At 40.8% G+C, this 23,286-nt stretch overlaps 1 pseudogene; it reads right to left on the bottom strand.

The window, feature by feature from the left end:
* Positions 1-14,944: 14,944 nt before the first annotated feature.
* LOC109210561 lies at positions 14,945-17,726 on the bottom strand (annotated as a pseudogene).
* Between the last annotated feature and the right edge of the window lie 5,560 nt (positions 17,727-23,286).

Genomic DNA, 23,286 nt, shown 5'->3' with positions numbered 1-23,286 from the left:
AACCGCAGAAGCGGTATTTGGACCGTACCTGCGGAACCGCAGAAACGGTCAAAGGACCGCAGGTGCGAAAATAGCTGGAGGCAGAGGGGTTGTTTTAAAGTCGGATTTTGGTCATTTCTCTTCCATTTTTCATGGCTTGGGCGATTTTTGGGGAGCTTCAAGAGAAGGATTTTCGTCATCAACTCAAGGTAATATATACCCATCCATTTTAAGTTAAATACATCAATTTCGTAAGGATTTTAGCATGAAATTGGATGAAATTTAGGGGTTTTGGTAGAAAGACCTAGAAATTATATTCTTGGAATTTAACCACGATTTTGAGTATGGAATTTAGTAAAAATTATATATTTGAGTTCCTAAGGTCACAGGTAATCTTTATCTTCAAAAAATTTCGGATTCCGGGCACGTGGGCCCGAGGGCGTTTTGGGCAACTTTTCGATCGGAGTTAGGAATTTCTATAAATTTGATTGTAATGATTAATTGAGCATATATTAATGGATTTGCGTAACCGTTGGCTAGTTTTGGAGCGTGGTGCATCAATTAGAGTCTTCAGAAGGGCGTGGAATGCCGGTTATGGATCTTCGGAGCGAGGTGAGTCTCCTTTCTAACCTTGTAAGAGGGAATTGTCCCCATAGGTGAAATAATTGATTATGTGCTCCAAATTGCGGGGGCTACGTACGCACGAGGTGACGAGAGTCCGTGCGTAGCTACTATCATGCTATTTTCCGGGTAGTCTAGGACCCAAAAGCATGCTATACTTTGAATATTTGTAATCTTATGGATAGTTGAATCGCTTAAACCACATCAAAATAGTAAATGAATTTCTAACAAGATCTAAACCTCATTTTCGTAAATTGTTGAAAGAGAATTAGCTTTTCTTTGAATAATTGCCCCATGTTGGCTTCTTGATTGAATGTCTCTACGTGTTTATTTTGGAACGGGCCGAACGCCTTGGCAGATTAAATAGATGCATCTATAGGCGCGCCGTCGACCCTCGGCAAGTGCATAGTTTATTTCTGTTGGATCGGACCGTCGCCTCGGTGTGATTTGCACATGTTATATTGTTGCTTGAGAATTTTAAATGTGAACTTTGCCCTTCGTGGATTGATATAAATTGATAAGATAATAAAGAGTAAACCATGAAAATCCTTGACTATTTGTTGAAGGTGTTTATCTATTTTCTGGCTTCGTGAATTAGAACTGCTATATAAATCCATGATTTCCTCACATTTTTAGTGTATTGTCAATTGACCTCTAGTAAGTGTCGAGTTGACCATCTCGTCTCTACTTCTTCGAGATTAGGCGGGATACTCATTGAGTACACGTTGTTTACGTACTCATACTATACTTCTGTGCATTTTTGTTGCACAGGTATATTTATTTCTAGCAGCCACTGGACGTAGCAGCGCGGATGATTTGGGGGCTAGGTGAGTTGCATTATTCGAGGCGGCCCGCAACTAGTATAGCCCTCTTCAGTACATTGTATTTATTTTCTGTCCATTGTATTTCGGACGGATGTTGTATTTTATTCCCTTATCAGTAAATGCTCATGCACTTGTGACACCGGGTTCTGGGATGGTTTGAAGTATTGTACTAACTGCTTATCATTTAAATTTGATTTGAGACTATGTTCTTTAAAATTTTTAAACTTGAAAGAAAAATCCTAGATTTCAAAAGTATTAAAACGGGATTTTGATTAAGTAATTCGGTTGGCTTGCCTGACAGTTGGATTTTGGGTCGTGACAAAACATTTGAAATCCAACAGCACAATAAATTTAACCACATCAATAATAGATAATAACACCAAATGCTTGTTGCAACACTTCTATGTGGTAAATTTATATAATATCCCAATCTTAATACTCAAAATATATAATGATATAATCTTAATAAATCTTAATTTACTCTCTTGTGTCCTCGCAAAGCATGCTCTCATTTATTTTATAATATAAGTTCTCAGTAATTAGGTTGGAGATCATACCAGAATAATATTCATGAGGAACATCAACAATAAATAGTTCCAATGTCTCCAAATAATGGCGTGACTCGGAATTCTTGCCAAGTTGTGACATCTTCTTTCATAAAGTAAAAAGAGTCTAACCATTTGACACAATGGAGGTAATATGGCAGGTAGAATTGTTGTTAAAAGAGCAATCACAAGCAACAGAACTCTAAATTCCTTTAACAATAACTGCAACACTCCAATTCCCTTCTCCACTGCAAGGATGCTTGTTAAAATCCCAATCTCTTTTCCCAAGCTTTTTGGCTATCTCTTTCATTGCTTTCACTTCTGTTGGATGGAGCTTGGACTTGGAATTAGTGGCTGCTATAATTAAAGTGTAAGCAGTACGAAATACTTGAGAATTTCAGTACTCCATTATAATGAGCATCAGCCAAATATTGCAATCGGTATTCTCCATAAGAATAGAGTGTGAAATATCCTTAAGATTGTTGGAAAAATATTGGATGATTATGGAGAATAGAAGGTTTAGCTTGAGGTGTGTCAAAGACACTGTCCTTAAAGATATTTCGCCTACACCTTAATGAATAAAATTAGGCGTATCCCCCAAGATTCAACAAGCTCTTCTAGTATAAACTAGGAGCAGAAACAACAAAGATTGAATAAAAGAGAACCCAGCACAAAAGAAAAAGGAAGAAATGTTTTAACTTCGTTCACTCTACTACTCAAAGTAACACATAGGAAAATATATATATAATCCAAAGATTTTAACTAGAGATTGTAAGCAACATTTTAAAAATTATTAAATATCATTGCAAGGCTATTGAAATGGCTGTTACAAATTAAAGTCATTAAGGCTAATTAAAAGTTAGTTATAATATTATAATAATGACTATTAATCATGGATAGTAAATGATAATGAATATATTATATTTTATTTTTGAGATATAAGAATTATCTTCTAACACACAGGACAAAAATATTGGACCTACAAACGTAGAGGCAAATTTCACGACGGTGTCCCCCTTCTCATTGCACCACCACTGTACACATTCGCGATGTGATACTGTGCATAGAAGAAAATTCATTATGAGCATGCAAGCATCCAAGACACACCTTGTCTTAATTAGCAGCAGTTACATTTTGGCTAATTTGATGAAATCCACGATGTTATTCCAGCTACATTTAGGACAGTAGCATGAAAAATTCGTTACACCAGAATACCCAAAAAGCTTCTGCCTCACTGATGTAGCATATCTTCATTTCAAAGGTCCAATGGTTGCATAAAGCTTATTATAGGCACGGCTGATGTCAAATCAAACTCTATGCAACATAAAAGCTTTCTTTGAGACTTGAGAGCACACGTTTCTGTTCTTTATTTGAAAACACTAGGTAATATGGAGCATAAAAGGAAAAAAGCAACAAAAGCAATTGGAATCCAAACTTTGCAGATTTACAATCTCTAGTAGAACGCACAATTTACCGAGAGCCGCACCTAATACTAATGTATTAGTAGGTAAAAGGATTCCAAATATAAAAACTCCTAATTACAAATTTCAAAATTAACACATTTTTAGGGTGTTGTATTTGTGATCCATATGTGCTACTTTTAGGATGAATATACCCCTATTGTGAGAACAGCGCGCAGAGTGAGTTTCTGCTATGTAACATATGAGAGTGAGACATATATAACAAGTGAGCAAAATAGTTAGCGCAACAAACCTTGAGGGTTCCACGGTAAGAGCAGGGAATCTCCATGTTTGAATCTTCATCACTATCATGGCAAATCCTACATTCTTCCATCTTCCTTGGTGTAGGCTCTACATGGATGTCCATCCTATACATATAGGAAGCACAAATTTGTCATTCTTTTATATCAACATCTTGATTTCATATTTTTATGAGTAATACTAGTTCAATACAATGTTTTTAAACTTTTTGAAATGTAAGAACATACATATTCAGATGAAGTCTTTGTGAAAATAACTTCCTCTTCCCAACACAGCTCACCTACATTATGTTGCAATATTTCAAAATAAGAGAAAACATGGTGAGCTATAACAAGAGAAAAATAAGTTAGAAAAATAATTGCATATATTATTTAGAAATAATGTGACTGAAGAGGTGAAAGCATTTCTTAGAAAAAAATTAACTAGGAATCTACAAAAAAAAGAATGCTATTCCAAGAATTATCCGAAGAAGAATAGTAAGGTGCCGGGAGAAAGAAAAATTGTGAAAAAGAACCAAACCCAAATATGCCAAAGCTTTTGATTCTATAAGGGAAACTGATGATACCAAGAATCAACTTGAATAATAGGAATAGTTTCCCAACACTTTCTCTAACTTGAATAATAGGACTACTGACCTGCAATTGTGAATGCAACGGGAGAAGATCCTCCAATCTAGATTCTAGAGGCTGCATCGAGGGGTCACACAAATTTTCCAACACTTGCTCTAGCTCCAGGAAGCGGATTCCTATCATTGCAGTAAGAGTCTAAACTCTAAATGCATATACAGTTGTTTATGCAAATGGAAATGTTATCTTGACTCATATAAAATCTTGTTTTTGAGTGAATAGAATCGAAGATTGCATTGCCTTAATTTCAAAAGATAGATATCTATCACCCCCAAAGAGTTTCTTACCCTTTATTAAACCATTTAAGCATAGTGATTTAACTGGAAAAAAATAATATCAGGTTATTCCTAAGATATTGAAGCTTCCAAATAGTAGGACATTTATGTGGCTAGCCTCCTTGTTTTTTCGTCGTTTGGGTCAATTTTCTGCTGCTGCTTACTAATGAAACTCGTTTACCTTAATCGTAAATGACAGCCAATGCATTATCTCAAAGTGCAGAAGAGTGTTATGCAAATGGTATGGACTCTTTTTGTATCAAAGCCAGTTATATTCCAAAAGTTAAAAGAGTGTCTTCAACAGTATCTGTCATGACATCTTTCCTTGTTAATGTATGCAAACTGTACAGGAAAAGAAGAAAAATGAATGTGTTAGAAAATTTTGTAATCAGTGTATCAAGTTGTAATCGGTAAAGCAAAAACCATTAATTTCTTCTTGCAAATACAAAATGTGCCCCAGTGAAGGTCCATATTTACTTCTACAAATATAACATTTTCAGTAAAGAATAAAGAAAAGCAAATTTTGAACTAGCATTATTTGGACATAATTTAGCTCCTTAGAGACAAGAAAGGAGATTTTAATTATGACACTCTATTGGTGCTATCATTAATTGAGTGCCAAAACCAAAATACATACTAAACTACCTTAGATCTATCACTACTAGCAATATTTCCAACTCCAGCGCAACTATAACTGTCACGACCCGGATTTTCCACCCTCGGGAGTCGTGATGGCGCCTACTAATAGGAGCTAGGCAAGCCAATTAGTTTAACATTTCTCTCAACATCATTAACAGTATAAAGAAGAACGAGGCAATTAATATAAAAGCGGAAGTCTCGATACATAAATAACTGAAACCAAGTGCGGAAATTCAAATACACCTCTACCCAGATCTGGTGTCACTAACTCACGAACTTCTACTGAATGCTAAAAACAAAGTCTGAATAAGAAAACAGTACTGTCTGATCCGATACAAGGGAAATCAAACGAAAGAGATAAGAGAGACTCCGGGCCATGCGGACGCCAGCAAGCTACCTCGGAAATCTCCGGACTGAAGTAAGCTCCCAACGCTCCTACTGCTGACCAAAGGCTCCTGCTCCGGTACGATGATCTGTGCAAAAAGCACAGAAGTGTAGCATCAGCACAACCGACCCCATGTGCTGGTAAGTGCCTGGCCTAACCCCGGCGAAGTAGTGACGAGGCTAGACAGGACCTACCAAAAATAACCTGTGCAGGTATATATATACAAAGGCAACAGAAATAACAACAGAGAATATCGACTAAAAAGGGGAAGGGGGCATGCTCGGGGAAAATACAGCGAATACAGATCAACAGATATAGCGACGAAACTATCTCAATACCATCGCTCATATATAAGTGGTCGGCGCGCCACACGATCCCATTTCTTAATTCATAAGTGGACGGCGTGCCACACGATCCCATTTCATAATATATAAGTGGTCGGCATGCCACACGATCCCATATCATAGTATATAAGTGGACGGCGTGCCACACGATTCCATATTATAGTTCAAAATATCTGACTTTGTAAAGAAGGCCCCATTAGGGGAATTCGACAACATAACACTTTAACCCGGCAAGGGTACAGCTAACAGCCCAAATATCCCGGCAAGGGAGAGTACATAATAATAGTCTACACGTCCCGGCAAGGGAATAATCACTACACATCCTCTTTTAAATCACTTCTTTCTCAACTATTACATTCTTGTTCGAGCCAACGCTCCAAAATATACCAATCACAATTCTTTCTCAACCGTTCACATTATATGAAATTTATCAATTAAACAAGGAAATTATGTCACATCATTCGAATTAAAAACAATTAAGACTCACGGTCATGCTAGACTCCGGTGCATAGATAACCGTCACCATGCCTATGCACCGTACTCCACATTTAGCAAGTAGCAAATAACATCCTAATCCTATTCCCTCAAGCCAAAGTTAGAACAAACACTTACCTCGGTCCAAGAATAGCAATCAACTCTCTAATACCGCCTTTCCTCTACAATCCAATTCCGAAACAATGATATCTAGGCATAATTAGTTCAATAATATCAATAAGGGGTCAAAAACATAATCCCATAGCCTAGAAATGAAATTCCTATCATTCTTCCAAAAACACCAAAATTCGACACCGGTCCCACATGGTCCAAACACGAGGCTCGGACCAAAACCCAATCACCTATAACCCTACGAGTTCAAATATATAATTTATTTCAAGATTCGACCCCAAATTGAGGTTGAATCACCCAAAATCCCCAAAGCCCTAACTCTACCCAAAACCCCCCATTTTCTACTTTGATTTCAAGGTTTAGGGCTAGGAATTTAGTAATTAATAGAGGAAATTGAAGAAAACAAGTTGAACAATGCTTACCCAAGAAGTTTTGATGAAAGGGAGCTTCAATGGACGCCTAAGTGCTTGGAGAAGAAAGGAGTTCGTGTATTTTTTTGAAAATCCCGAGCTACTATTCTGTTTTTAACTTAAAAATTCGCTGGGCAAAATTGCCCTTCGTGTTCGAGGGAGAGGGGCCGCATTCGCGAAGGGTACACTGGGTAAGCTACCACGATCGTGTGGAGACAGAGACGAACGCGTAGAAGGAATTTGCTGGGGTCCAGGAACTGTTCTATGCGAATGCGTGGGATTTCACGCGAACGCGATGAAGGAGTTCTGTAGAGCTACGCGATCGCGAGGGTACAAACGCAAACGTGAAGGGGAAAAGGAGACTCAGCCCTCAGGGTCAAATAACCCTACGCGAACGCGGGGCTGGAACGCGATCGCGAAGAAAGAGGGAGTAAGGCATCGCGAACGCGGGATGAAGAACGCGATCGCGAAGAGGAAATGGGCTCTGCAACAGCTGAAGCAAAATCTGCTATTTTTCTAAGTGTAAAAACACCCCGAACCACCTCCCATTCACTCCCGAGCCCTCGGGGCTCCTAACCAATCACACACACTAACTCAATAACATCCTACGAACTTATCCGGGCGATCAAATAGCCAAAATAACATCAAAATCATTGAACCAAGCCTCAAGATCATCATTTTCATTTCAAACTTCATAACTTCAAATTTTAGATATTTAGGTCCGAAACACGTCAAATGACATCCGATTTCGACCAAACTTTACAGGAAGCGCTTAACACATATTTAAGACTTGTACCGGGCGTCGAAACCAAAATACGAGCCCGATACCATAGTCTTTTGATCAATTTTCATTTCCATTTTCCTTAATAATTGCAGAAAAACAATTTCACAGAAAAATTCATTTCTCGGGCTCCCGACCTCGAAATTCGACTCCGGGCATATGCCCGAGTCTCATATTTTTCTACGGACCCTCCGGGACCGCCTAATCACGGGTTCGGGTCCGTTTACCAAAAATGTTGACCAACGTCAACTTTAGCAATATTAATATCAAAATTCTTCAAATTTTTCACAAAGTTCACATATTTCAACATAAAAGCTTTCCGGCTTCGCGCCGGACTGCGCACGCAAATCGAGGCAACTAAAAGCGAGGTTTTCAAGGCCTCAGAAGCACGGAAAAGAGAGAAATTCGGTGATGACCCTTTGGGTCGTCACATTCTCCACCTCTAAAACAACCGTTCGTCCTCGAACGGACAAAAGAAGGAAGTACCTGAGTCGGGAAATAGATGAGGATAACGGCTCCGCATATCAGACTCGGACTCCCAAGTCGATGCCTGAGGCTGACCTTTCCACTGGACACGCACTGAAGGAAAACTCTTCGACCTCAACTGTCGAACCTGCCGGTCTAGAATGGCTACCGGCTCCTCCTCGTAAGACAGATCCTTGTCCAACTGGACAGTGCTAAAATCTAACACGTGGGCTGGATCGCCGTGATACCTCCGAAGCATGGACACATGAAACACTGGATGCACGACTGACAAGGTGGGCGGCAAGGCAAGTCTGTAAGCCACCTCTCCTACACGATCGAGAATCTCAAATGGGCCAATGAACCTAGGGCTAAGCTTGCCCTTCTTCCCAAATCTCATCACGCCCTTCATAGGCGACACTCGGAGCAAGACTCGCTCACCAACCATGAAAGCTACATCCCGAACCTTACGATCCGCATAACTCTTTTGTCGCGACTGAGCCGAACGAAGCCTGTCCTGAATGATCTTGACCTTATCCAAGGCCTCCTGAACTAAATCTGTACCCAATAACCGAGCCTCTCCCGGCTCAAACCATCCGACTGGAGACCGACATTGCATACCATACAACGCCTCATATGGAGCCATCTGAATGCTGGACTGGTAGCTGTTGTTGTAGGCGAACTCTGCTAAAGGCAAAAACTGGTCCCACGAGCCTCCAAAATCAATGACACAAGCTCGGACATATCCTCCAATATCTGAATAGTCCTCTCGGACTGGCCGTCCGTCTGAGGATGGAACGCTGTGCTCAACTGAACCTGGGTCCCCAACTCCTGCTGAACTGCTCTCCAGAAGCGCGAGGTAAACTGCGTACCCCGATCTGAAATAATAGATACCGGCACCCCATGAAGGCGAACAATCTCTCGGATGTAGATCCCAGCTAACCTCTCCGATGAATAAGTGGCTGCAACGGGAATAAAATGCGCTGACTTGGTCAGCCTATCAACAATGACCCAAATAGCATCAAACTTCTTCCGAGTCATCGGAAGTCCAGTAACGAAATCCATGGTAATCCTCTCCCACTTCCACTCGGGAAGCTCAATCCTCTGAAACAAACCACCAGGCCTCTGATGCTCATACTTAACCTGCTGACAGTTCAAACATCGAGCCACATATGCAACAATATCTTTCTTCATCCTACGCCACCAATAAGGCTGCCACAAGTCCTGATACATCTTCGCGGCGCCCGGGTGAATAGAATACCGAGAACTATGGGCCTCCGCTAAGATCAACTCTCGAATCCCATCAACATTGGGCACACAAACTCGCCCCTGCAACCTCAAAACACCATCATCATCTAAGGTCACCTTCATGGCACCTCCACGCTGCACCATGTCTCTCAGGACACACAAATAGGGATCATCAAACTGCCGATCACGGATACGCTCCAATAATGAAGAACGAGCGACCGTACAAGCTAACACTCTGCTAGGCTCAGAAATGTCCAACCTCACAAATCGATTGGCCAGGGCCTGAATATCCAAAGCAAGCGGTCTCTGGCTGACCGGAACATAAGCAAGACTACCCATGCTGGCGGACTTCCTACTCAATGCATCGGCCACCACATTGGCTCTCCCCGGGTGGTACAAAATAGTAACATCATAGTCCTTCAATAGCTCCAACCACCTCCGCTGCCTCAAGTTTAACTCCTTTTGCTTGAACAAGTATTGCAGACTCTTGTGATCCGTGTACACCTCACACGTCACACCATATAGGTAATGCCTCCAAATCTTCAGAGCATGAACAATGGCTGCCAACTCGAGATCATGAACCGGATAATTCTTCTCGTGGATCTTCAACTGCCTCGAAGCATAAGCAATGACTCTGCCCTCCTACATTAATACCGCACCAAGCCCAATACGGGAAGAATCACAATACATTGTATAAGGTCCTGAGCCTGTGGGCAAAACCAATATTGGTGCCGTAGTTAGAGCTGTCTTGAGCTTCTGAAAGCTCGCCTCACACTCATCCGACCATCTGAACTGGGCACCCTTCTGGGTCAATCTGGTCATCGGGGCTTCAATAGATGAAAATCCCTCCACGAACCGGCGGTAATAACCTGCTAACCCCAAAAAACTCCGAATCTCTGTAGCTGATGCTGGTCGAGGCCAGTTCTTGACTGCCTCAATCTTCTTCGGGTCCACCTGAATACCCTCTGCTGATACAACATGACCCAGGAATGCAACCGAACTCAACCAGAACTCGCACTTCGAGAACTTAGCATATAACTGACTATCCTTCAGAGTCTGAAGAACCACTCTGAGGTGCTGCTCGTGCTCCTCCTGGCTGCGGGAGTACACCAAAATATCATCAATAAAGACTATCACGAACTTGTCCAAATATGGCCTGAACACTCGGTTCATCAACTCCATGAATGCTGCTGGGGCATTGGTCAACCCAAACGACATGACCAGGAACTCGTAATGCCCGTACCGAGTGCGGAATGCTGTCTTAGGGACATCGAATGCTCTAATCCTCAGCTGATGGTAGCCAGATCTCAAGTCTATCTTTGAAAACACCTTTGCACCCTGAAGCTGGTCAAACAAATCATCAATCCTAGGCAGTGGATACTAGTTCTTTATCGTCATTTTGTTCAATTGTCGGTAATCAATGCACATCCTCATCGATCCATCCTTTTTCTTCACAAATAACACCGGCGCACCCCAAGGAGAAACACTAGGCCTGATAAAACCCTTCTCTANTGGAGGCGCTCGAACTGCCTGCGTAGTGCCTCCCGCTGAGTAACTGGGAGAAACTTCTCCAAAAACAACTCTGCAAACTGGTCCCAAGTCAATGATGGCGACCCTGCTGGTCTGGATAGGCAATAGTCCCTCCACCAAGTCTTGGCGGATCCTGCAAGCCGGAAGGTGATGAAGTCGACCCCATTGGTCTCCACAATACCCATAGTCCTAAGGATCTCATGGCAGCTGAATAAGAAATCCTGGGGATCCTCTGATGAAGCACCGCTGAATGTGGTGGTGAAGAGCTTGGAGAACCTATCAAGCCTCCACAAAGCATCTGAGGAAATAGTTGTCCATCGCCGGTCTGAGTCACAATACCCGGCTGAACTGCCACTGCTGGCTGAACCTCTGGAACCTGTGCCTGGGGAGCTACCTGCTCCGGAGTACGTGTAGCAGGAGTCTGAACCCCTCCTCCAGCCTGAGAAGTGGCTGGTGCTACTGGAAGCAAACCCGCTCTAGTGACGCTCTCCACAAAGCCTACCAATCTGACCAGAGCGTCCTGAAGAACTGGGGAGGCTATGAACCCCTCTGGGACCTGAGCTGGGCCCACCGGAGCTGCTGGGGCTGGAGCCTCCTCATCATAATCAACATGAGGCTCCACCTCTGGGACTGCTGCTCGGGGCTGAGCTCTGCCCCGGCCTCGGCCTCTGGCACGGCCTCGGCCTCTGCCCCTCGCAGGAGCTGCTGTTGGGGGCTCGGGCTGCTGCGCGGTAGAAGAGGAAGCACGTGTTCTCGCCATCTGCGAAAGAACAGAGTAGAAAGACAATCAGTATTTGAGGATCAGAATCGCACGACAGAAAAGAACAAAAGTGAAACTTTCCTAACTCCGTAGCCTCTGGGGATAAATACAGACATCTGTGTACCGATCCCTCAGACTCTACCGAGGTTGTCCGTGAGTTGTGAGACCTATGTAACCTAGTGCTCTGATACCAACTTGTCACGACCCGGATTTTCCACCCTCGGGAGTCGTGATGGCACCTACTAATAGGAGCTAGGCAAGCCAATTAGTTTAACATTTCTCTCAACATCATTAACAGTATAAAGAAGAACGAGGCAATTAATATAAAAGCGGAAGTCTCGATACATAAATAACTGAAACCAAGTGCGGAAATTCAAATACACCTCCACCCAGATCTGGTGTCACTAACTCACGAACTTCTACTGAATACTAAAAACAAAGTCTGAATAAGAATACAGTACTGTCTGATCCGATACAAGGGAAATCAAACGAAAGACAGAGATAAGAGAGACTCCGGGCCATGCGGACGCCAGCAAGCTACCTCGGAAATCTCCGGACTGAAGTAAGCTCCCAACGCTCCTACTGCTGACCAAAGGCTCCTGCTCCGGTACTATGATCTGTGCAAAAAGCACAGAAGTGTAGCATCAGCACAACCGACCCCATGTGCTGGTAAGTGCCTGGCCTAACCCCGGCGAAGTAGTGATGAAGCTAGACAGGACCTACCAAAAACAACCTGTGCGGATATATATATACAAAGGCAACAGAAATAACAACAGAGAATATCAACTAAAAAGGGGAAGGGGGCATGCTCGGGGAAGAATACAACGAATACAGATCAACGGATATAACGACGAAACTATCTCATTACTATAGCTCATATATAAGTGGTCGGCGCGCCACACGATCCCATTTCTTGATTCATAAGTGGACGGCGTGCCACACGATCCCATTTCATAATATATAAGTGGACGGAATGCCACACGATCCTATTTCGTAATAGATATATAAGTGGACGGCGTGCCATACGATCCCATTTTATAATATATAAGTGGTCGGCGCGCCACACGATCCCATTTCTTAATTCATAAGTGGACGGCGTGCCATATGATCCCATATCATAGTTCAAAATATCTGGCTTTGTAAAGGAGGCCCCATTAGGGGAATTCAACAACATAACACTTTAACCCGGCAAGGGTACAGCTAACAGCCCAAATATCCCGGCAAGGGAGAGTACATAATAATAGTCTACACGTCCCGGCAAGGGAATAATCACAACACATCCTCTTTTAAATCACTTCTTTCTCAACTATCACATTCTTGTTCGAGCCAACGCTCCAAAATATACCAATCACAATTCTTCCTCAACCGTTCACATTATATGAAATTTATCAATTAAGCGAGGAAGTTGCGTCACATCATTCGAATTAAAAGCAATTAAGACTCACGGTCATGCTAGACTCCGGTGCATAGATAACCGTCACCATGCCTATACACCGTACTCCACATTTAGCAAGTAGCAAATAACATCCTAATCCTATTCCCTCAAGCCAAAGTTAGAACAAACACTTACCTCGGTCCAAGAATAGCAATCAACTCTCTAATACCGCCTTTCCTCTACAATCCAACTCCGAAACAATGATATCTAGGCATAATTAGTTCAATAATATCAATAAGGGCTCAAAAACACAATCCCATAGCCTAGAAATGAAATTCCTATCATTCTTCCAAAAATACCAAAATTCGACACCGGTCCCACATGGTCCAAACACGAGGCTCGGACCAAAACCCAATCACCCATAACCCCACGAGTTCAAATATATAATTTATTTCAAGATTCGACCCCAAATTGAGGTTGAATCACCTAAAATCCCCAAAGCCCTAACTCTACCCAAAACCCCCCATTTTCTACTTTGATTTCAAGGTTTAGGGCTAGGAATTTAGTAATTAATAGAGGAAATTGAAGAAAACAAGTTGAACAATACTTACCCAAGAAGTTTTGATGAAAGGGAGCTTCAATGGACGCCTAAGTGCTTGGGGAAGAAAGGAGTTCGTGTATTTTTGTGAAAATCCCGAGCTACTGTTCTGTTTTTAACTTAAAAATTCGCTGGGCAAAATTGCCCTTCGCGTTCGCGGGAGAGGGGCCGCGTTCGCGAAGGGTAGACTGGGTAGGCTATCGCGATCGCGTGGAGAGAGACGCGAACGCGTAGAAGGAAATTGCTCGGGTCCAGGAACTGTTCTATGCGAACGCGTGGGATTTCACGCGAACGCGATGAAGGAGTTCTGTAGAGCTACGCGATCGCGAGGGTACAAACGCGAACGCGAAGGGGAAAAGGAGACTCAGCCCTCAGGGTCAAATAACCCTATCGCGAACGCGGGATGAAGAACGCGATCGCGAAGAGGAAATGGGCTCTGCAACAGCTGAAGCAAAATCTGCTATTTTTCTAAGTGTAAAAACACCCCGAACCACCTCCCATTCACTCCCGAGCCCTCGGGGCTCCTAACCAATCACACACACTAACTCAATAACATCCTACGAACTTATCCGGGCGATCAAATAGCCAAAATAACATCAAAATCATTGAACCAAGCCTCAAGATCATCATTTTCATTTCAAACTTCATAACTTCAAATTTTAGATATTTAGGTCCGAAACACGTCAAATGACATCCGATTTCGACCAAACTTTACAGGAAGCTCTTAACACATATTTAAGACTTGTACCGGGCGTCGGAACCAAAATACGAGCCCGATACCATAGTCTTTTGATCAATTTTTATTTCCATTTTCCTTAATAATTTCAGAAAAATAATTTCACAGAAAAATTCATTTCTTGGGCTCTCGACCTCGAAATTCGACTCCGGGCATATGCCCGAGTCTCATATTTTTCTACGGACCCTCCGGGACCGCCTAATCACGGGTCCGGGTCCGTTTACCAAAAATGTTGACCAAAGTCAACTTTAGCAATATTAATATCAAAATTCTTCAAATTTTTCACAAAGTTCACATATTTCAACATAAAAGCTTTCCGGCTTCGCGCCCGGACTGCGCACGCAATTCGAGGCAACTAAAAGCGAGGTTTTCAAGGCCTCGGAAGCACGGAAAAGAGAGAAATCCAGTGATGACCCTTCGGGTCGTCACAATAACGATGTATAATCTCATTTTTAGAGAGACTAAGACGGTACCTGTAATAGAGTCTCATCTTGAAACAGGCTTCTGAAGTAGAGCTGTCAAGTAAACCTCCCCATTCTTCACACCACTAGCATCATTCTTATTTGCTACTGCCCACTTCACCATCTTGTAGTTCAATTTTCAAATAAGGGGTTGGAAAACCTTCTCAAGATCCGCCTTTTTACTAAAGAAATGATCCAACCATAAATAGCCACCACCCCTCAACACTCTATCAACATCAAAAAACAAGAACTCCATCATTGTCAATGGAATCCACCTATTCAGAGCATGGCCACATCTCACAATCGGAACAAACATAGTGATCTAGATGTTTAACTTGTTCAATAGTCATGCCCAAACAGGCTGGATGATGCCTGCAAAAGACCAAAGGAACAAATTGGAATGCAATGTATAACGGACACAGATGTGTTTTGGTTTAACCAATCAGATCAGCCTCTAAAGTACAGTTGTGTCTTCAGAACGGTGACACAGATTATATACAATATGGCTAGATCATTGAGATATGGAAGTCTTTTATGCATGTACAACCTTTTAGATAGGCCTCTGAATTTATCATGCTGGAAACTAAGGAAATGACACCATTTCTAAAAAATCCAATTTCTTGTTCTTCTTTTTAGATAAGTTGATACAAATGAAAATACCACTACTTAATATTTAGTGCTTTACACAAAACGTACAATCATAGTGAAAAGATCAGCCGGTACTTTCCAGTTTAATTTTCACATATATGTGCTCTTCAATGTATATTGCACATAGTGAATAGTGAAGAAAAATATGCAAGAAAAACATTGCACTAGAGTTAAGGAAAGAAATGTCCGATTCTTAAAGACAACTGAAAACTAATAAAGTAACAAACTCTCTAAGAAGGCGGATCAGAGTTAGCCCAACTGTTGAGAGAACTCTTTTTATCTTCAACGGAGAGGAAATTAATGTATGTAATTCATTTTTGACAATCAACAACTTAAGCAAAAAGATGAATTAATAAGTACCTCTCCTTGCACTCTACACAATTTACAATAAACTCATCCGCATTATATGGCATCTTGCATTTGCAATACCTTCAGAGCAACAAAAAAGAATTATGAGCATAAAGAACATTGCTCAACTTCAATCAGCAACCATGCGGAATTTCATACACTTACACTGGAACCATATCTGGCACAAAAGCTCCAGTTGCCGTTTTATACTTGAACCGGTAGTAGTAATCCTCCTGACCAACATTCTTAAGCTTAGTATAGTTCCTAAAAGAATGAACATTGCATTTTCCTACTATATTATGGGCAATTCGAACATCGTAGCGGTCTGACTAGAATAATTCCTTTGCTCCATGAAACTTTCTCCGCCCTCCCATTAATTCCTCTAGCGGGTAATGCCATCTAACATGATAACAAAATTGTTCTTCCAACTATTTTTTTTGTCCCTTACTCTCTCTCTCAGTTCTTCTAATATTTTCATCTTTTTTCCAAGAGATCCTCTTATGGAAAACAAATATGAATACCACAGATTAAAAAGAGGTGAATCAAATATGGATACAACAACAATCCAGTGGGATCCCACAAGTGGGGTCTGGGGAGAGTATTGTGTACACAGACCTTACCCCTACCCTGGAGGGAAAAGAGACTCTTTCCGAAAGACCCTCGAATCGAGAGGAAGAATAGGCTCGAGAGGAAGAATAGGAACAAGTAAATAACAACGTTATATGGATAAAACATTATAAAAATCTGTATTGTTTAGTTCGCCTCTTTAGGATAAGCCTATTTTGTGCCTAGCTTCAGCGTCTAAGCATGCTTTACGCGAGCTTTTGACAAACACTTTATGCTGCAGAATTAGGAGTAAAATAAACTTTCCAACAGGAATATCACTACTCAGAAAAATTCAACAATACTGTGATCTATGCAACTAATATGTTATAAGAATCAAGGTGCACAACCTGATTTGACCTCCATGTGAGTAAAGGGCACAACTATACCTCCATGTGATGCTATCAGCCTACAACACGGTCTCAGTGTCTGATTTAGTCTCAAACAAGGTACTAACCACGTAACAGACTGGACCTTGGCTTCCTATTTTCAGCCATATGACTTGTATGTTGCAACCTGGCCAACAATATGTTCTACAGAACTACTCCATAAGAGGATTTATTGACAACTCTTCAGCACAACGAAAAAGATAGTTATGAAGTCAAAAAGTTTGATCATAGGAGGAAAACAATGCCAGAAAAGTAATTTCGTTTAAATCTGAGGTTTGACAGGTGATGCCTCATCCGATGCAAAGGTAACATTCATGCGAGAAGGTGAACACGTCCAGAGAAACTTATCTGGTTTCCAATAAATCTTAAGTATGGAGTTTGAGTCGTTAATTATAAGATGAGAACAAAGTAAAAAACATTAATGTGGTTCAAGGAAAAGAAATCAGTACATCTAATACATAATGATAATCTAATAAAAATAAAGCTCCCAAAAACTAAAGATAAAGTAAGATAACTAAGTTTAAGAGCCTGTAATAAAATTTAATCGTTGTATGCTTGGCCGCCATTTGAAGTTGAAAAACCATCCAAAAAAATGTTGGCTATAGCATACAAGCATACCTCAAGGTATCAGTAAATGAGTGTACATCAACTTTGGATGCACTATAAGCACCTGACCATGGTCCCGGATCCAAAGCAATGCAACTTCCAACATTTACGATTTTCCCTTTCTTCTTGGATGCCATGTGAGGAACAACGGATTGAATTAACCTTGTCATTTCTAAATGTTCCTTCAAACCAAATATGAATACCATTTCTAAATATACTTATACATCAAATAAATAAAATAAACACTACTTACTTATGCAATACTTTTACCTTCAGGTAAAGCAACATATTAAATAAATTTTCTATTCAAACATGTATGTATTAGCTGCTAAGTTAGTAGCAACATTTGTCTCTACTAAATCATCAATTATATGGTCCGTAGCTAGTTTTACATACTCATCACCATCACCAAAAAACTGTTCGAGTTCTTGCTCTTGGTATGGTTCATTCTCATATACTTTATCTTCCACTACTTCTTCTCTCATATCATACAGATCTCTTGGCTTTAGATGCATAGCAACACTCCACCTTTTATTGACAACATCATCCACATAGTACACCATTTGTGCTTGAAATGTCGATGTAAGGCTCATGTTCTTCACGTTCACCAGTATGAATCAATCTATCAAAGTTAACACAATATGAGTTCCAACGATCCTTTTTATACCCTCTATCTCGAGCGGTATCAGGCCATCTACATTTGAAAAGAACAACCTTGAATCGACCATAATAATTAATCTCAAGAATATCTTCTAACTTCCCATATTATCTTGCCTTAAATTTCCATCAATACTACTTGCACCACATGATGTTTTAGAAGTTAAGAGAACTCCACTATTCTATGTTCTTAGACCTTCTTCTTGAGCCAAAGTTCTAAATTTGGACCCATTGATATTATATGCAGTAAAACGTCTTGCAACTACCCACGGACCTCGTGCGAGAAACTTTAGATTAATAGACATTGTATCTATTGTGTCTGGATTCATTATCTAAATCAAAGCAAAATTGTCTTAGTAAAGTTTTCTCATTCAAACAAAATGTAAACAATAACTAATGATTACTTACTCACCCGCTTTTGGAACCAATCAACAAACTCTTTATTAACTCTCCTCTCTCTCTCTCTCTCTCTCTCTCTCCCTGCAGGTGAAGGAATTCTTCTTGAACTCCTCCTTATGTACTGTCTAAACTCGCTATATGAAATAATTACATTAATGTCAAAGAACAAGACTAGCCTACTAGAACATTACAATGATAAAGAATATAAAGTTTGTACGAGTTACTCACTCCACAAATGGTGTGACTATTGCACAATTCAGAAGCACATATCGATGAGCTTGTATTTTCTACATATCAATTAAAGGGAATGTAATAGAAGCTGATGCAGGTTTACCTAATTGAGGAAATATAGAGGACGTTCAAAAAGGCTCTGTGACATTTGGGTCATCACGAACACGCGTAAGTCTATTGAATCTTGTCTCAATATCCTCAATATACCGAGAACAAAAGGTAAGAGACTCTTAAGATAAGTAACCCTTAGCTATAGAACCCTCTGGTTGGGTTTTATTCCGTACAAAGGACTTAAAATGTCCCAACTCCCTACAAAAATAATAGGCCATAAGTGTACAAACTAATTCAAGTGACCAGAATGCAAGTATCTTCAAATTAGAAATATTAGTGTTTTACCTGTCAACAAGATACATGCTTCGATGATGCACTGGACCTCCGAGTTTTGCTTCCTCTGCTAGATGGACAGACAAATGAACCATTACTATAAAGAATGATGGAGGAAATAGTATATCTAGAAGGCAAAGTGTGCTTTAAATGCGCTCTTGGAGCTTATCAAGCTTTGAAACATTCAAGGTTTTGCTAGAAAGGGCTCTGAAAAATGAGCAGAAGTCCATCAAAACTGAAACTACATGGTCGGGCAACACATTGCAGATCGCTAATGGTAGCAATTGCTCTAAAATAATATGGCAATCATGACTGTTCAACCAAAAAATCTTTTTCTGTACCAAATCAACACAACTAGAAATGTTACTTGAGTACCCATTTGGTACTTTAATATTCTTCAAAGTTTTAAGATACAACTTTTTAGTGTCCAACTTCTTTTTGTTATCAGTCATAAGTGAAAACAGAGCAAGGTGATATTTCCCACTATCATCCAGCCAAAGATCACACCTTATGCCCATTTCTCTTAGATCCTTTCGGGCGTTAATATTATCTTTTGATTTTTTGATTTATCATGGAGCAGCGTATATATGGTATAGTCACATATTTTTTTTCGATATGCATAAAGTCTAGATTATGACGCAATAAATTAGATTTCCAATAAGGAAGTTCAAAGAATATACTTCACTTGCTCCATTCCTTAGTTGCTCATCTAGATCTTTTCCCTCTACAATTCAACTCTGCTCCTCTCCCTTCTTCAATTTGTCTCAAAATGGCAGACCCTGACAATTTTAATGGTGGATTCCGCTATTTTGTACTTCCATTAAAACGTACTCAGTTCAACCGAAACCTGTGATTTCTTCTCAGAAAACGTCGATGACCCATAAAGCACCACTTTTTACTATGACGAAGACGACAAGTGTCACGATCCAAAATCCACTCTCGATCGTGATGGCACCTAGCACCGTCGTCAGGCAAGCCAACGGTGATTTATTAACTTATTTACACATTTTATTATTTTCGAAATTATAGATTTTAATAAGACAACATTTGTAAGTTATAAGAGAAGTGAAAGGCGATAAAAATATACGAAACCGTAAGCAACAACTAGTATAACCCCAAAACCCGGTTCTACAAGTGCACGAACATTTTTCTAAGGAGTACAACAATAATACAACATATGTCCAGAATATAAATAAGACAGGATAAAAATAAATGGTACAATGGGGACTCGATGGACTGCAGTGCGTAGCCCAAATTTGCAGCTCACATAAAGTCTCCTCAACAAATGCGCTTACGCGCCAAGATGATCACCAAATGACCTGTCAAATCCTGCACATTTAGTGCAAAAGTGCAGCATGAGTGCGTAAAACAACGCGTACCCAGTAAGTATCTAGCCTAACACCGGAGAAGTAGTGACGAGGGGTCGACATCGACACTTACTAGAGGTCCAAATAAGTAAATGATAATTCATAACAGGTATGAAGTGCACAAAAATAGTGGAGTAAATCTGAAATATCATAATGTTCCAACTATTCCTTTTTATAGCATAAATTTCTCGATCTTGTATTTCACATTAATATCCCAGAAAATGCCAAGAGTCAATACCAAATAAATAAGAAATACCATAAAATGCCGGGCATCAGTGGAAGGTCTATCTTGTGAATATTCGAACTACTAGCGATAATGCACGATTCTGCCGAGGTCGTTCGGCCCGATCCAGAATAACATGTACACTGTCAAGGGACGTGCGGCACGGTCCATATATGCATCTATATACTGCCTAGGCTTTCGGCCCGTTCCACAAGAAAAGGAAGGAAGTTACCAAATTACGAGACACGTGCTCACAATATAATACATGAGCACAATATGATTATAATCTTTACCGTTTCTCAAATAACTCGCCCACAACTCAAAGTGATAAGGCTCGGTCTATTATGCATATATTCATTTCTAAACCAATTTCAGTTATAACTCCAATTAATTAAGCCAACAGAATGAGTTCAAATAATTTAAATATTGCATGATAAGATCCTAAGTCTACCCGGACAAAAAATATGCTTTAGCTATGTATGGACTATCATCACCTCATGAGTACATAGCATCCACAACTAGTAGCACATAACAATTACATCACCTAGGGGTAGTTTTTCCCTCACAGAGTTAGATAGGAGACTTAACTCGCTTCAAAATTTCATAACCGGCTCCAACGCCACTCTTACACCTCAAACCGATGTCCGTCGCTCCAAAACTAGTCAAACAATGTGCAAACCCGTGAAAATACACTCTAATACTCATAATAAATCAATTCATAACAATTCCCAACTCCGCTCGAAAAGTCAATAAAGTCAACCCTCGAGCCCACGTGCCCGGATTCCAAAAATTTTCGAAGATAAACTTTATCCATAACACCACGAACTCAAATATATAATTTATTCCAAATTTCATGTCCAATTTTGTGGCCAAATTCCAAAAATATCAATTTCTAGATTTTTCTTCAAAATCCCAAATTTTTACTAATTTCCATGTATAAATTCATATACAAACCATGTAATTAACTCACAATGTGCGGGAATTACTTACCTCATAATAGATGATGAAATATCCTCTTCAAAAGCTCTAAAAATAGCGCAACCAAGTGAAAAATGAGAGAGAATAAGCCAAATCCCGTAATATAAAATTCACTGCCCAATTCCTTCCTTTCCGTGATCGTGGAATACCCCTCGTGATCGCGAAGGCCAAACAACCCTGCCCCAAAATCTCTTTTTTGCGTTCGCGGTGGCCTTCCCACGTTCACGATGCCTCCACATCTCACACCTTCGCGGTCCTTGAGCCGCGTTCGCGATGGCCTAGCGCCTTCAGACCCGGCTCCCTCTTTCCTTCTACGCCTTCGCGATTACCCCTTCGCATTCACGTAGGTTCCACAGGCTCTTCTCCGCGTTCGCGAATGCGATAGCCTCCACACATACGTGATGAAGGACACCAGAACCAGCATCAGCAGCAGCAAAACATGGGAAATGAACCGAAACCATCTCGAAACACACTCGAGGCCCCCGAGAACTCGTCCAATCGCACCAACCAGTACCATAACATAACACGGACCTGATCAAGGCCTAAAATCACATCAAACAACGTCCAAATTACGAATCGACGATCAAAACCTTCCATTAAACTTTCAAACTTTCAAAATTTTCCAAACACGTTTGAATTACCCTTAAACATCCCGGAATGACGCCAAATTTTGCGTGCAAGTCACAAATCACCATACGAACCTATTACCAGACTCGGAACTCCAATCATACCTGATAACACCAAAACCTACTTCAAACCAAATTTAAAGAACTTGAAAACCTTCAATGTGCCAATTTTCAACATTATGCGTCGAAACGCTCTCGGGTCATTTGAAACCCGATCCGAACATACGCCCAAGTCCAAAATCATCATATGAACCTATTGGAACCTTCAAATCTCGATTTCGAGGTCGTTTACTCAAAAGTCAAACCTTAGTCAGTTCTTCCAACTTAAAGCTTCCGAAATTAGAATTTTCCTTCAAAAATCACTTTGAACTTCCCAAAATTCAATTCCGACCACACGTACAAGTCATAAAACATGAAGTGAAGCTACCCGAGGCTTCAAACTGCTGAATGACGTGAGCTCAAAACGACCGGTCTGGTCGTTACGTTCTCCCCCAGAGTTGTCCAAAATCACTATTTAACACCTCGTGCACCTACCTGTGCTGCCACAACCCAGTTGAGTATATTAGCTTGAGCCAGACTAAAGATTCTCCCTTTTTATTAAGTCAATAAGCCTTAGAAAAAAATTCCAACCTCCGAGTTTCTCTACAAGACTTGATTCTAACATACGAACACCGTATCAATCACCAGATACTGTACCAAACCTGATCATGCTCATCCGCTGAAATCACACCATGCACCACATAAGTCATTTGACCATAATAGCATTCCCCGACCACAATAGTTGCAATTTCACGAATCTGGTGCCCACGATACACCTCATAACACATATAAACCCTATTCCTACTCTCGCAATACTGCCACGACGGAAGATGTCACAACCCAAAATCCACTAAGGTCGTGA

The sequence above is a fragment of the Nicotiana attenuata genome, unplaced genomic scaffold, assembly GCF_001879085.1.
Source record: "Nicotiana attenuata strain UT unplaced genomic scaffold, NIATTr2, whole genome shotgun sequence".
Lineage (NCBI taxonomy): Eukaryota > Viridiplantae > Streptophyta > Magnoliopsida > Solanales > Solanaceae > Nicotiana > Nicotiana attenuata.
This window is presented reverse-complemented; position numbering and strand designations above follow the sequence as displayed.